Here is a 15,000-nt window from a genome sequence, read left to right as displayed (position 1 = left end):
GCTTCAAAAGAACAATGTCCCGTTGAGTGAAATTCAGTAGCATTCTGTAAACATTAATTTAAGGAAATCAATAGGCTCTGTGAGCTAAAGCCATATTGCAAGATAAACTGGCTGGAGTGCTACTTTGTCAAACAGATTTTAGTTTTCTCGGCTAGATAAAGACGGTTTCAAAATGGGGTAACGTGTTGCAACCAAGGTTTGAAAACTATGTGGCCTTCAAACAGTCTGCTTGTTCCTACTACAAAGCTGGATAAACATACTTTAAAAATGATAAGATTGGACCAGGATTGATTTTACTTTCAAATTTTATATAAAGTAGAGTTCTTGGTGCATGTGAGTTTGGATTTTTTTGATCCTAACAATGAGCAGAAACAAAGAAACACAGCATAGACAGCTCAAGATTTTTCCAATTTTTACAATTGCAGGACATTATGGATTTTAAAAGTCTTCATGCATGTTGACCTGGTGGGCAACAAGTCACCTTGCCAAATAGGAAAGCCAAAGTCTCTCATGGACTTAGGATCAGAGGTCTTCGGCTGGTGAAGGCTGCTCATGTTGCAAAGCACAAGGTCGTGGTGATGGGAGTAAACAGGTTGGAGGGGATGAAAGGGGCAAGGCCAGATCACTCTTCTTGCTGGATAATCTACACAGTGGCTATACAGAGGAGCTCTGTAGGGAACCCAAGGCTAAGGCATAAATAGCACCCATTAGACAGGTGCTGGAGAACCTCTCCAGGATGATGAGTCCACTACTGGGGAAGCAGCCTCACCATGGGTAGCTCAGATCAGACAGCTTTAGTGTGTGTGTGTGCACAGCGACCCACACCAACACAGGAACAGCAACAGCAGGAGAGACTCAGGAGAAATACTTCTGCCAAAAGATCCTCATACAAAGCACAAACTAAATGGGCACAGGCACCCTTCACTACCAAAATCAGGGTAAGGTGAGCCTTGGAGGCAAAAAGAAACCTTAACGAAGATGATTGAGAAACTGTGCTTGTGTCACCCACACATAGCCCTGAGCCTCCCACAGGAAAAAGATTTAAGACTATGGGCTTTAGGGGAAAGTTGGCACCTAAAAGCACATTCCCATATCCCACATTCCCATGTCCTATAGGAAGCCTATCAAGGACAAGCCCTTCTGCATCCCTCCCTAGCAGTAAGACATCCCACTGTCTCTGGATCCCCACTTCTCTGAGGGCTCAGGGAGCCTGGTGACACTCAGAGCAGCCCCTCACTTGTGTGCACTCCCCCAATCCAGAGACCCCCCTGCTTTAAGGAGTTCCCAGGCAGCTCACCTATCCACCTGGCCCCCTGCAGAGCAGGGACTTGTGCAATCGGGAGCTGCAGGCACAGATCTGGTGCCTTTTCCAGGCTAATGCTGCCCCAAGCAGCACTGCCATCAGCTTTCCCGGGCTTGCAAGGGCAGCGTCTGCAACACCTCTCCGGTGTCCTGGCTCCTGCCACGTTCTTCCAGATTGTCCCCTCCCCTCATGCACATTCCCTGCTCCCTGAGTGCAGTGAGCTGCTGTGTGGGACCATCTTAGCACTGCGAGTTGGTGTGGCAGCATATCAAGCAGGAGGCTTTGGCTTCTGCACAGGAATTGGAGGCAGGTTTTGGAGTAAGTTGCTACACTTTTTGGCGCGAAAGCCACGGCAGCATATGGCCCAATGTTCTCAGTTTAAGTCTGACACTTAACATTATTTAACAGTTTCTGTGTTAGGTGCTTTATAAGGTAAAGGAAATTAACAATTTTCAGCTAATTAGATCACTCAATTGGCTGAACATCCTGGACACCTCTTAGAAAAAAACAGGTTGGCTCAGGCAATGGAAAGGCTAATGCCTCTTCCATTATCACTTCTGAGGAAATAGTTGGAAAGGATGCTTTTATTTTAAAAACACAAATGAAAAAAATCTCAACTATTGGATGCTCTAGTAAACAAACTCTTCTCCCCACCAGCATCTTTCTAGAATGCAGGGTGTCATTTTGCCCACCTCTACGTGTGTCCCAATCCCCCTAGCTACAGCAATAGCTCTGGTGCCACCACAGTCTTCATTTTTGGTCCTCAAGTTTCCTCTCACAACTCCTGCTGTACAAATCTCTTAAGAAATAGATTTCTTTGGAAAGAGAAAAAAATGGACAAGAAACTGGGTGGCTGTTTAGGTACATCTGTTCTCCCACCGTGCCACACAAAGCGAAGGCCACTCTTTTGGGACAGCACTAATATTGGGAAGGGAAAAGCATTTGTCCAAGTCTGGCTCAAAAGAGAAAAATTAGGCAAACAACAGAGGTTGCTTGTTGCATTTACTGTTGCACTGTAGTTTATTTACTCTTTTTAAAAAGAGCTAGAAAAGTATTTAAGGATGAATTTTAAAAGTGTTTGTTTAAAATAAAGCTAAGATCCCCTATCCCACGAGGAGAGTTTGGGGCACTAGTAATCTACTACTGGCTTATTCTTATCTCCTCCACCAAGCTCACAAAGAGGAGAGAGAATGGGCATGGCTCTTACAAGGAAAAAAACCTGACAGTGGGGCTGCTGAGATGCCTGATAATATCAGGGAAGTGAAAGTGGTAGTGCAGTGAAAATGGATACTGCATGATACATTAGATTTAATCACTTGCATTTCAATTAAGCTTTTCCACAAATAAAGACCGGGAAGTTCTCTGCAGGCTCCCCGCGCGGCTGGAGCATGCAGAGCGCTGCCGCAGCTCGCTTGGGCTCACACCACTGCTGCCTGCCGGGGTGCTCTCTGGTGGGACCCATCTCCCAGCTCCCCATCCTGCCCCACGCACAGCACGGCACCCTGTGGGATCCCTGTCCCAGAACTGCTGCGCCCACGGTGCAGGGGACGAGCCGTTCCACCAAAGAGCTACCCTGGCACACAAACACCACGGCTTCAGCGTGCTGGTTTCCAAACACAAAACTTGGTAAGACTCGGGAGCAGAGTGGGATAAGGCAAAATAACAAGGACTTAGCATTTCCAATTTGTTTAGACTTCTTGCACCTCGAATTTCTGTTCTTTCCTTCTCTGTCCTCAAAAATCATCAACAGTGTTTTACTGGGAAGATTATTAAATTTCCTCTTCTGACATAGTGATGAATTAAAACTGCATGCGATGTAGAGGCTTCTAATGGAAACTCTGATTGCCCTTAACTTGCTGCATTGCCAGTGGCAGTGCCACAGAATGGAAAAATCACTAAGGCTCCTACAGCTTATGCTAGCTGGGCATGTAGTGTGTGTTGGGAAATGTAAGAAAGAACTACTGGAGGGGTTACTGTCCCACCCCAGAAGGTGTCTCATACAAAAACTAAAGGAGAAATAAAACTCTCACACACAATAATAGTCTAACTTTAACTCAGTCCATTGTGGTGAAATGCAATCTGCTCCAGGAGGCTGCCTACAATGCCAAGCAGCATATTATGTACCCTGCTGCCAAATTCTGGCAGGTACCACATACAGGCGCCCACAAAAAACCTGTCCAGAAAAGTGAGTACAGGGATGACCACCCAATTCTGGCTCAGCAGAGAGGTTATTGCATACTCTCCTGGACACACCAGCCAGATGGGAATGTGATGTGTTACTCAGAAGGATCAGGAGGCACAAACTGGACCGAGATGAGCAGATTATGTCTTGCACCAGCAGCAAGTCCTCTGTTTTCATGGTGTATTTCCCTGTATGAAAGATCCAGGCATGCAGAAACTGCTGGTTAGACCATGGATATAGACCTGAAGTGGCTCACAGAACTTGTACTGTGCAAGGATTTTTTTACGTTCAGTAGAATTTGGCTCCATAGGTAGTATATACTACTACACTATAGTATAAGTGATAATTTAAATGATTATGCATTTAGAATACATCTTATATATATATACATATATATATATATGTTGCAACAGTACAGTAACATCTATAATTGGTGTTGCTTGCTCTTGCACACTCTTCCCATCTCTCTGCAGTGCAATCACCTTTGTCTTCTGTGTCTGGCCCTGAAAAGCTCCAACTGTGCCCTCTCCCTCCTGGGTTTGCGTGGGTTGGGCTGGGGCAAGTGAGGAGGGAGGTAGGGGAGAAGGATGGGAAGCAGGTGGTGTTTAATCAGTCTGGCAGGGAAGCAGGCTGTCACCAGGGTCCTTTTGGGGGTGTCATGAAGGTGGCAAGCATGCCCTCTGGCAGAGGTTACACCTCCTTTTCTCTTTCCAGTGGCAGAGGGTAGGGGCAGGGGAAGGAAATTGTGCATGTTTATGGGTGAGGGGTGTTGCAAATAAAGCTGTCTCCACCAGCTTAGGCTCCCACTGAACAATTCTGAAAAATCTCCTCCCAGTGCAAACATGCTTTTATGAGCATCCAGAGCCCATCATGACGGGATGAAGTGCTCCATCTATGCCATCCTGAGCCATGCAGCTGGCCAAACTGGGCTACAAGCACCCTGTTACACGCTCCAGTGCAGGACCTGCTAGGGAGGGGTGAGGCTCACAAGGCTGTGAGGCCAGAACTCCAAGCCTTACATCCCAATGGGCTGAGCTCCCTCTCCTTGGACTCCCCGCTATCCCTTGCGGAAGGAAATGGTGCAGACAGCCCTGGATTAGATAACCTCGAGGCTGGGTCTCATCTGATGGAGCCAGCCCTCTGTGCAATTGGAAGAGATAAGCTGCTCCAGCTCCTGCTCCCCCTGCCCTGCCAAACATTGATAGTTGGCACTTAAAGACCTTCCATTTGCCATGCTTGTCTTCCCCTCTCTCCTCTAAAAACTTTCTGTAGTTGCAGACTACTGCTTTAAATGCATTTATATGTCTATGCCACAGTTCTACCTGAGTCCCAGTCGCAGCAGTCTGTCTGCTTAGCAACAGAGATCGTGCCACCCTGGTTTGCTGCTCTCTACAAAGCCTCTCCACTAACTAGGGAAACAAGTTCAAGGCCACCTCTTTGAGTGCTCTGGACCACCACCTGGACAGGGCTTCTTCTGACAGCACATTTCCACGGGAGCCTTGAAACAGCCCCCCCACAGAGGGCACACAAAACGAGTCAGAGCCTGCCCCTGTACCTTCCCCCTCTGCAGATAAGAAAGCTGAACCTTGCCCCTTCCAGATCTAAAGGGAGAAATCATCTCCAAAATACTGATTACCTTCTGGCTGTCCTTCTATCGCTCACCCACCCACACTTACCTATCAGGAAGGCTCTCTCTGTACTCCAAATTCAGCTATACTCTAGTGCTGCAGGTGACAGGCTTTGTGTAAGGAAGGGATCCAGTGCCCAAAGACTGCCTCCAGCTTAGACTGAATGGCATTTCTTCACTTTTGTGCTATTAATGCTACAACTGCTACAAACTGCCTCTCCTTCCACTCCCAGGTTCGTTTTGTCTCACGCAGGTGAAGGACACAGGGTCCTCACAGGTCCTTGCAATATCCTGCTGCCACTTCTGCACAACCTCAATATTTGCCCTAACAGATTTAGGTACGTTTGAAAACAGCATCCCCACTGCGCTCCTCACCCACGCTGCAGGGTCTGCCTGCAAGCAGACCTGCGCTGCCACTGCTCTCTGAGGCCAGGGATATCTGCTCTGAGAAAGGGCAGGACCCCAGAAAGCTGGCCCAGAAACCAGCACGGGTCACAGCGCTGCTAAACCTCTCCCACGGCTCCCAAGTATTCTGACGGTTTGCTAATTGACATCACGAGAGCCTGACTCTCGTCCACCTTAAAACACACTGAATATACCAAGGAAACGGTGCTCTGCGTGAAGGTGACCTACTCAAAGTCCTATAGGATGGGTAATCCCATCTGTAAGGCTTCTGTTAAAGTCAGTCACACAGCCCTGACCCTGCACTGTGAGACAGCATCGGCTGGGACCTCCTCTTTTGGCAAGCGTGCCTCACAAAAATAAAAACAACACCCTCCCCTCCACCCCACATCCATGAGCATGATGGCTCTGTGACTCCAAATCCAGTGCTGCATTTAATGTTTAGTTTAAAAAAATTAAATGAAACTTTTTTCCAATTAACATTTAAAATATATTCACACACTTGACTGTATAGTAACACAACAAAAGACAGCCCTTCAGCTGACATATATTAATTAGCTGCAATGATTGCTGGAGCTGATTTACACCAGACACTGAGAATCCAGCCCAGAATTCAGTTCACTGTCATGAGGAAAAAAGCATGGGGTGGGTCGGAAACTGAGAGAAAAATCTTACAAAGCTAGTAAGCTAACCCACTAATTCACATCTCTCTGGTATGACATTTATATAGAACAGCTTAGATAAAGTTTAGAAGATCAAACATTTTCATCAATTTTCACAGTACAAAATGTTCCATGACCTTCTAATGTGACACACTAAAACAGGATACAAGAAATTTCAGCTGATCAGGTCTCATGAACACCTTCTGCCTTCACCAGACAGTGCTGCTCCTCCAAAAGTTATGAGTGAGAAATTTAACTATGTTGTCTAAAAGAAATGAAGAAAGTCTGGAAAAAACATGTGCAATTTGCATGTTGCCCATTACCACAACTAGGATTTATAAAATGGTAAGAGTTACCATTGATTTATTTATCTTGTTCTTTTTTTGTTCTTCCCTTTTTTAAATTTTTTTTTTATTAATACTAGGTTTTAAAATCACCTATCAAATTCCTGCTAGATAAAGAATGAAAGAAAAAGCATTTCACCTTGTAAGTGATAAGACTCTAAGCGATATCTGAGGGATAATACGGGTTAAAATTCACCTTGCTTCTCACTCCTCATCCATGATGGGATTTTGGAGAACGATGGACATCTGGAAATCGGTTTTACACAGAAAAATAGAAAACAGGGAAGAACTAGGAAGATGAATAAAGGCTCATCACAGACACAAAAGACCAGAGGAAAAAGAAGCTTGGATTTGGGTATTCTTGTCTGGCAAGGAGGCAGGCAGTAAGGCTAATGAAGCATTTGCGATATGGGACGTATGCCAGCGTAACAAAGAAGATGTGCATCAGCTCTGCAGATGTGCCAAAGCCCCCAGAGCAAAATAATGACATAATCACCATCAGTGTCACAGACCAGACTGTACACAAGGTGACATGGGAGAGAATAAATAAGGGTCTTTAGAGGCCTGTAGTACACACACGGGAAGGAATAGCCATTCCTCACAACTGCCACAAGAGAGTGGCGAGATGTTGGGTATAATGTGTGCAGCTAGCAAAAGAAATCTTGAATTGTGCAAGGCTAACACACTATAAATTGGTGCTTTTCTCGATCTCCGGTTGACGTTTCAATTCCCAGTACCCCTTGTTGAATGCAAAATGAAATGGCACTAGGAGTCAGAAGAGTTTGCCAAGTTTTGTTTTGTTTCTGTTGGTTCCTTTTCTTTTTCCTTTTTATTCGGAGGGGTGATGGGGAATTTTTTTTTCAATTGTTTTGTTTGAGAAGAGGAGGGGGCAATAAAGATGAGTATGGGTAAATAATTGTTAAAGAAACAAAACCAAAAAAACCAAGTGTCCGCAAAAAACCACAGCACATCATCACTACACGCACATACACACAGAGGAACAGAAACCCAACACCATTCAGCTAGAACAATCCTAGGATTCCCTCAAAGCAAAGCTAGAAACAAATGAGTATGGGGTTCGATTGGTTTTGGTTTTTTTGTAGGGAGAGCAGTGAGGATTTTGCCTTCTGGGTTACAACGATCCCTGAACTAAACCAGAAAAAACCCCACTAAAATATTTTTCCATGCTAAAAGACAAGATTACTATTTTATTGATCAGTAGTAAAACACCGCTTAGGGTAATTCAGCACTTAACATGTTATTTGCGGTGGGGAGTAATCTGAAAAGCTCTGAGTAGCCTTAAATCATTTCACAACAGCTCTTCCTGCATAAAAGCAAGTGTTTGCCTCTGTAAAACTGTGTGATTTTTCGGTATCTTTTTTTTTTACAGAAATTTGTCAATTTTTAAAGGGAACATCTGTTTGATAAAGTAGAACAACGCTGCTAGTAATCCACAGACAGAAGTGGGCAAACTGTGAAAGAGCAGGAGATAGGCTGGAGGTGCCAGCAGAACTCTCGCAGAAGGAACATTCAAGTACCTAATTGTTTGCAGGATCTGGACCTACAAGAGGAGCTCAGAAGAACAAAGCACTTGGCTTCACCAATGTCCCTTTTCATTGCTTCTAATGAAAGATTCATAAGAATAACTTTAATTTTTTATGATCTTTTTTTGCATTACTGTATTAGCTGCATCTACTTTGTATGCAATTTCTTCTTAAATACAGAAAACCTGTTTCAAAATGCCAGACATAATAATTTAATCAGTACAATAATTGATCTTGATTGTTGTGCAGTCCTTCTTAACAGTCAGGAAGTGAGATGGAGCTCAGAAAATGTTTTATATGATTATTTCTTCCCATTGTAAAGTGATGTATTTGTGAAGAATGCAGGTGAAGGTCCATAGTGGAGATGTTTTTGTTTCTGGTTTTTTTTTAGGAAAAATAAATTAAACCCCTCCTAATTTGCTAGTTAAACTGTTCAGTGGAAGAATGATTGTATTTGTCCTTTTTGGCTTCGCCCAATTAATTGGAGCAGTAACATAGCATTTGTTAATAAACAGCTCTAATTTGACTGTACTTCTTGCCTATCTACTAACCCCACCGTATCTTTGTTTAGCATATCATCAGGGAAAACAAGGCAGCATGTATACAATTTTGTTCTGTTGTATATGAAGTTTAATAATTATGCCACAGTGGATTCTAAATTAATCACAGAAGGCACAACAATATTAATAATCTGTTTAGCAAACTCCAGTGTCTTTGCACTTTGATGTTAGGAGCAGAGACAGTACGAACTGTGGCAGTTTTTTAAATTGGGCGAGTGTTTGTTTCTTTTTCAGCTTATATCAATGTTTTCTTTCATGCTTTTTCTGCTGTGCACCTTGTTTCCCTCTAAGGGAAAAAAAAACAAAACAACAAACCACAAACCAAACCACAGAACATCTCAACAAACAGTTCAGTGCTTATTTGGGTGCGTTTGGATCAAAGCTGACAGATCGAATTTTTAATTTATTTAGCGAAGTTTCATTGCAACCATTCTTCATAATTACAGCAGTGTTTTAATTTTTTTCCCTCCCTTGAATAGGAGAGAAGGGGTTCTGAGAAAGTTTTTAATTAGCTAAATAGGTCTGTGTAATCTAGATGAAATAAACATGCCCGTTTGAAAGGGTTGTTAGAACTTTTCCAGCCATTTAATCCATAGATGGCTGAACACAATGATACCTTCCACAGAAAGCTACAGCCACCACCAGCAGCTGTTAGAAGAGAGCTTGCTCCCTGCTCCTATTGATAACCCTTTGTGGAATGAAGAAAAAGAGCTGAGGGAAGGAGAACTGAATGTCAGACAATAGACATCGCTACACACACTGTCTCTGAACTTTCCTCATCTCTGAAGGACAATTAATTATGAAGGCCTTTGGGGTAGGTCGAAGCAAGGGAAAACCTACTGCTGGCCCAGCACTCCAGCCGCTATCTCTGTGTTTGTTAAATGGTTGTGCCTGTTGGGGAACCAGAGTAGCAGCCACCAAAATAGCCAATAGATCATTTAGGAAAAAAGAGCAAAAGATTTTTTTTATGTGTGTCTGTCCTTGTATAATTCTATTCTCACTGTGAAATCATCCATACACAAAACACAAGGACAATTTTTTTTTTTTTTTAGAAGAACCACAGGGTAGGTTACAGTCAGAAACGGCCTCTCAGTGGTGTGTTAAAAAGGATGGTCTTTTCACCAAATCATTTCACAGAGGCAAAACAGACAAACACAAAGAGTTGAGACTTTTTCTCCTACATTAAATAGAGTAACTGATAAGGTCAGACATATGATACCTAAAGACATGAATCTGTGAACTCTTGAAGTCAAAGGACTTCTCTGTGCAAAGGAACAATCTTTCAAAGGAAATAGATCATAGAACTCCACTGAATCCCCTTTAAACTTTATGAAGCAGGAGGAGAAAAAGCTCTAAGTAGGGAAGCTTGACAGAAGAGCCTTGAACTATTTTCTGAAGGAAAGATGAGACCCTCCCTAGGCTGCCACAAAACATCTTTTTTTTTCTAAAGGCTCTTCTGAACTTTGATATGTGCCAAGACACCGCTATTGAAAGCTGTATAATTATGTGCTATAGCCACTGTAGAAAATGCTTTGTTCACCACAACAAAGAACAATAAGCAAAGTAAAGTGACATTACACTGTATCTTTTTCTTTAAGAATGTTGAGAAAGGTCACGGTACGTTATAACTAATAAAGCTGTTGAGTAAGGAAGTTTAAAGTTGGGCTTACTGTGCTTAAATGCAACCCAATGACAAAAAGGCAGAGGGAACTAAAATTGTAATGACATTAAAAAATAGATCATGTATCAACATGCCAACTTCATTATACAAACACCTTGATTCCAAAGGACACAAACAGCACGCCCGGGTGTAATGCTGCAATCGTATTCCTCTCGCAACTCTCTCCCTGATAGATTCCAACTACGGTCTTCAGTTCAACTAACTGCAAAAACTGATTAATAGGCATTAATTGATACATGCAGTGCACAGACCTTCTATTGCGAGCTGTGGATTTTGTTACTTGATTAAAAACCAGGTTCATGTCCTGTGCAGTTTCAAGGAAAGCTCTGCTGTTTCACAAGGGAGCCCCTTCAAAATTAGATGGGGGAAAAAAAAAAATGAAAAGGAAAAAGGCCAGAGGGCATCAATTAAGTTTCCTGAAACCAAGATTTTTAAGTGAAAAAGAAATACCATCTGGCCACCTATGTTTCAGTTTTCCTTTAGAGGACTCAGGACAGTTACATTTGTTATTCTCAAATTGCCAGAGCAGCTTTACTCCCCTTGCTGCAGATCAGCAGACAGCAGCCTTCCGACTCTGTCTTTAAGAATGCTGAGAACGATGTTGAAACACCACAACAATAAAGCCCTTGAAGGAGCAAGTATACAGCTGAGGGGGAAATGCGAGGAGTGGAATACTGAAACAAACAACTGTCCCGTTGGGCTCTGCTCACTGCTGGTACCACCAGAGGCGTGGAGACTGCCACAGCAGGGCAGTTTGTGTGGAAAGAGCAACCTTTGGGGTGCAAGTCAGCAGGTTACAGACTTGATTTTCACTTCTCTTGAGGCCACTTTGCACTGCTCCAGAGTATTAGGGTGGTTATAAACTGTACTTTACAGTGCCTGTGTGCTGCAAAACCACTCAAAAGTGGCCTTAGTTTAAATGAGAATCAGGCTCGAGGACTTTAATTCTCCTTTTGATGAACACCAATTCAGTTCAAGATGAATCCTGCAGATGAAACTGGGAAAGAATGCAGGTTCCTAAAATAAGCGTATGAGTGGCCAGCCTTTTTTATAATTTAGGATGTCTTAATTTTTGGATGCAGTGCTGGGCACACTTCATTTTCAGGGAATGGACTGCTGAGGACCTCCTGACTCTTATTGAGCATTGCAAAATGAAATTGACCTAAAATCATCATCACTTCTGAAAATGTTGGCAGCCTGCGCTCCTCTCGAGGGCTTGTAGGCCGCTTACGTGACTGGGTTATTACTTAGATTTTATAGGTGGTGTTCTTTGACTTGTTTTACATCATCCCATTGATTTTAATGGGACTAACTCAGAGTGCCTTAAGTTAAACATTCTGCTGAGACCTGAGCACGACTGGTCTTAATTAGGTTTTTCCCACTAGCATGGTTTTCCTCTGCCAAAGGAAGGGCAAACTCCTTAAAAATGGTTTTCTCCCCCCTTGGAAACGACATGTGCCGTAACGAGGCTGTGAAATGAGGCAATCCTCGCGTCGAGCCCCACTGTACCAAAACTGCAGACAGTGTGTTTGTGCAAATAACACAGCTTGGCAGGCGCCTCACTATTGTGATCCATCTCAATAACTACATCTGCAAAATCGGGCAAGTTCCCGTGACGCAGCGGGCGGGCTGAGCTCAGGAAGGCGGCGCATGCAGGGCTCGCTTTGGTTTGCCCACCCCACAGAGGAGCGGGGCAAGCAGGAGGAGCAGGAAGGGGGCACAGAGCAGAACTGCCACCACAGAGACACCCTGACACTTCAGAACCGAGGCTGAGTTGTTAAATGCCCGCTAGGAAAAGGAGCGGGCACTGTGCAGAGAGGCGTTAATAGGCAGAGTACGACGGTAACTGCTAAAAAATGCCAGGGAACTAGGATGGTCGAGAAAGAGTGAGAGACAAAGCAAGGCTAAAATTCAGGTATTGTCCTCAGGCCAGTTTCTTTTGGTTATTTAAAGTACATAAATCTGAAAATAAACCCTGTGTTTATGTTTTTTAACTCATGTTAAACTAATCTTTGTTTCAACTCATATTTCTACTTTAACTCAAAGCACGGAATCCCTCTGGTTTTCAATCATCCTCTCAGAGTCACAACTGTGAGCTCTGATGACCTGTGTTAGGGTAGAGTCTGAAAGAGAGCTACAAAGTTATTCAATTTTTATTTTCCTTTCTTTTTCCTTTAATACATAGCAACAATACCTGACTTTAATTATTGCAGCTGGCATTCAAAAGCCTATAGCAACACCGCAGATGAGACACATATCAAGTGGCACAGCAAGCTGTCCTCTCTTTCTGACCAGCTTGAGCTGGGACACTGACATTTGTGGCCTTCATTCAGCAGGACAACCCACCTTCTTCCTCCCTGCAGGAAAGGCCCCAGAGTAAAGAAGCACCTTCACCTTCCACAAAAAAAAATCCCAAACTGTTTTTGTTTTTTTTTTCCCTTTCAAAACTCAGTCCCTAACTGCTCTGTTCAGCTCAGCACATGTTTCTCCAGTTAACCCTACTGCAAGAGAGAAAAATGTGGAACTGGCTACACAGGTGTACACACAAAACACAGGCAAAGTTGCACCGCACGGGAGGAAGCCTTGGGTCTGTCTCTGGCTCACAGCCACAAGGGTACAATGGCAAAGCTAAAAACGATAGGACATGTGGTTTGTTAAACATCTTATTTGACTTTGCTACAAGCTGTCAGTGGCAATGCCCAGGAAAGGAAAAGAGCCACAAATTCTTGAACAAATCAATGGCACAGCCTGATACGGACCAAATGCACATTCTAACTTTAGAATTTTTTTCCTAATAGTCAGTTTGGGCCTATATGGATGAAGTACATGCATGAATGTGACCCAAGAACAGATAAACGGGAGGGTTTAGGAATGATAGCGTAGGTGATTTAAGAGAAATAGCATATCACACTAATCAGAAGATCAGCAAAGCATCATTGAAGTATGAGAGGAAGGAACTTTGATGATGCTAAATATGGCAAATGCTCAGTTTGCTAAATCCTTTTGGATCCAATTTCAACATTACAGTACTTGTCATTTTTGCTTTCCAGCTTGTGGGGGAGGGGATGGGCTTTATCAGGAAAAGTTACATTGTCTACATTAAACACTGCACCACACAGCTTTATGTTCTCATAACCGCTGGATCCCCAGCAAAACCAAGACCTGAACTCTAGGAAATTCTCATTATAGTACATAACACAAGGAAGACTAAACAAATGAATTTGCAATCACCATTTATAATATCTCTTTCCCTCAACGATGGAGGATAACAAACCAAGGGGCTCCTTTCCAACCCACTGCAGGACCCTTGGCTGAGGAGACTGCAATCACTAGCAGTACTAAACATATGAGATTTATGTTTTCTTATCTACTTGAAAACACACATACACTCCCCACAATTCTTCACTGGAGTAATCCAGTTACAGTAACATTGGCACTAACACTTTGAAAATGAGCAATAAGTGTCTGAAATCATTAAGAATATGGGAACTTTTGAGAGCAACAAAAATTTCAACCTACGTTCTACGAACAGAAAAATGTTGGTAAGAAAAAAACTTGAGGGAATCTAGGCACAGGGAAAAAGTTGGTCACACTTATCTCCTGGTGTATTTCCTTTTCTGTTCCTGTATTTAGCGATTGTGGCTTGGCATCAGGACAGACCTACATCCCAGGGGTGGGAGTCTCTTGTCATGTGCCTGCTTGAGTTCTGAGCAGGGCCAGAGCCCTTGGGAGTGCCTGGTGGGTCATGGCACACCAAAAACAGTCTAGATGTTGCCATCATCCACCATGAATGGCAAAACTTTTGAAAAGCAGCCTCATCCCCCCTCTTGCTTCATCTGTCCCTTCCACGCAACCATCCTTCCAGAAAACTCTACCAGCCCAGAAGAGGGGGAAACAATCAAGAAAGACAACAAAGTCTTCACTTAGTGTGACACTTTTTGCATCATCTGAACTTATGTGCTATGAGAACAAGCCCTGCTAAAAATCCATCAGAAGGATTTTAGGCAGGAAATCACCCTCCTCGTGCTGACAAATGTCACTTTTGATCCAGGAGGGGGATCATTATGCAACTTGACCCTGAGTGAATGGTGCAGACAAAAAAAAAATTAATAATTAGTACCACCATCGCTATCCCACTCCAGCAAGAGATGGGATTACTCGAGCCTCCCCCACATGCACACCCTGTTCAAATGCATCATTACATCTGACTACCTGAACAATGCAAACTGCCTTCCTCAGCAGGGAGAAACGCTCTCCCATGGTATCGCCGAGGGTCAGCATGTTAATGATAACAATAGTCTGCTGAGCTACCAGGCTGGCCTGTAAACAGGAATCTTAATCAAAGCCACAAACCTGTTACAGCAGAAAACAGAGCATTTACTTCAAGTACTCATTTTATCCTGCAGTTGGACAAAGCAAATGCATTTTAATTCTGCAAATCAATCAAAGAAAAGCAGAGTGTTTGATCACACAATTAGGAAGTTTTAGAAGAGCTGTGAGGTGACTTCTTTTATTCCTATCCCTCCTAAAGGAAACTCCAAGAAGTCGAAACTAAGAAACTTATAAAGAAAAAGTGAAAACTTTTATCTCATGTCAGATCCTAGCGAGGCATAAGTCTCCAGCCACTGGGGCTAAAAAGATTAATTAGCATAATTCAGGGAGGTGGAATGCCAAGCTTCCACTGGTCACAGCCAC

At 43.3% G+C, this 15,000-nt stretch overlaps 1 protein-coding gene and 1 long non-coding RNA gene across 5 annotated transcripts in view; one reads left to right on the top strand and one right to left on the bottom strand.

The window, feature by feature from the left end:
• Positions 1-15,000, bottom strand: part of PROX1 (prospero homeobox 1) — a 50,043-nt gene that overhangs the window by 12,761 nt on the left and 22,282 nt on the right. The window lies entirely within an intron of this gene.
• LOC134547278 (uncharacterized) overlaps positions 1-15,000 on the top strand; it is a 124,747-nt gene that overhangs the window by 97,444 nt on the left and 12,303 nt on the right. The gene's annotated exons all lie outside the window — the stretch shown is intronic.

Source organism: Prinia subflava, chromosome 2, assembly GCF_021018805.1.
Source record: "Prinia subflava isolate CZ2003 ecotype Zambia chromosome 2, Cam_Psub_1.2, whole genome shotgun sequence".
NCBI classification, from domain to species: domain Eukaryota; kingdom Metazoa; phylum Chordata; class Aves; order Passeriformes; family Cisticolidae; genus Prinia; species Prinia subflava.
The sequence above is the reverse complement of the archived record's forward strand: the minus strand, read 5'-3'. Positions and strand labels throughout refer to the sequence as shown.